We start from the raw sequence: 431 nt of genomic DNA, 5'->3' as shown, positions 1-431 counted from the left end.
GGGGGGGGGTAGGANGTGAGGGAGGGGGGGGGTTGAGTGAAATAAGGTTTGGGGGTCGGGGGAGATAGAGGGGGAGTGACGGCGGCAGAATGGTCTTTGGGGTGGCCAAGTGGTGGTCAGGACATGGGGGAGCCTGTCTGGGAAGTCTGTCAGTCGGTCGGTCTGTCGGTGGTAACCGTACGGACAATGAAATTTTACGTCGACTACGACGTAATTAAAATCTAAGAGAGGGGGAGGGGGAGAGAGAACACGATACGGCCACCACGCTAACCAAAATTTCAACTCGATGTCTGGAAGAGCATTGACGAACCTTGAAGATAAAATTTGGACAAATGTGTGGAGTCCCTCTCCCCCCTTAGTCATACTCCCTTCTCTTGAGGTATGATAACCCAAACACCCCCGGGCAGTCCGTGTACCCCCTGGCCCCCCCC

General features: G+C 55.3%; 1 protein-coding gene across 1 annotated transcript in view; it reads right to left on the bottom strand.

Annotated features, from left to right (window-relative positions):
* Window positions 1-431, bottom strand: part of VOLCADRAFT_60759 (uncharacterized protein) — a gene marked incomplete at both ends in the record, with an annotated part of 7,828 nt that overhangs the window by 2,485 nt on the left and 4,912 nt on the right. The window lies entirely within an intron of this gene.

The sequence above is a fragment of the Volvox carteri genome (assembly GCF_000143455.1).
Source record: "Volvox carteri f. nagariensis unplaced genomic scaffold VOLCAscaffold_20, whole genome shotgun sequence".
In the NCBI taxonomy this organism is placed as follows: Eukaryota; Viridiplantae; Chlorophyta; class Chlorophyceae; order Chlamydomonadales; family Volvocaceae; genus Volvox; species Volvox carteri.
Note: the sequence above shows the minus strand (reverse complement) of the source record. Positions and strands in the feature narration are given on the sequence as shown.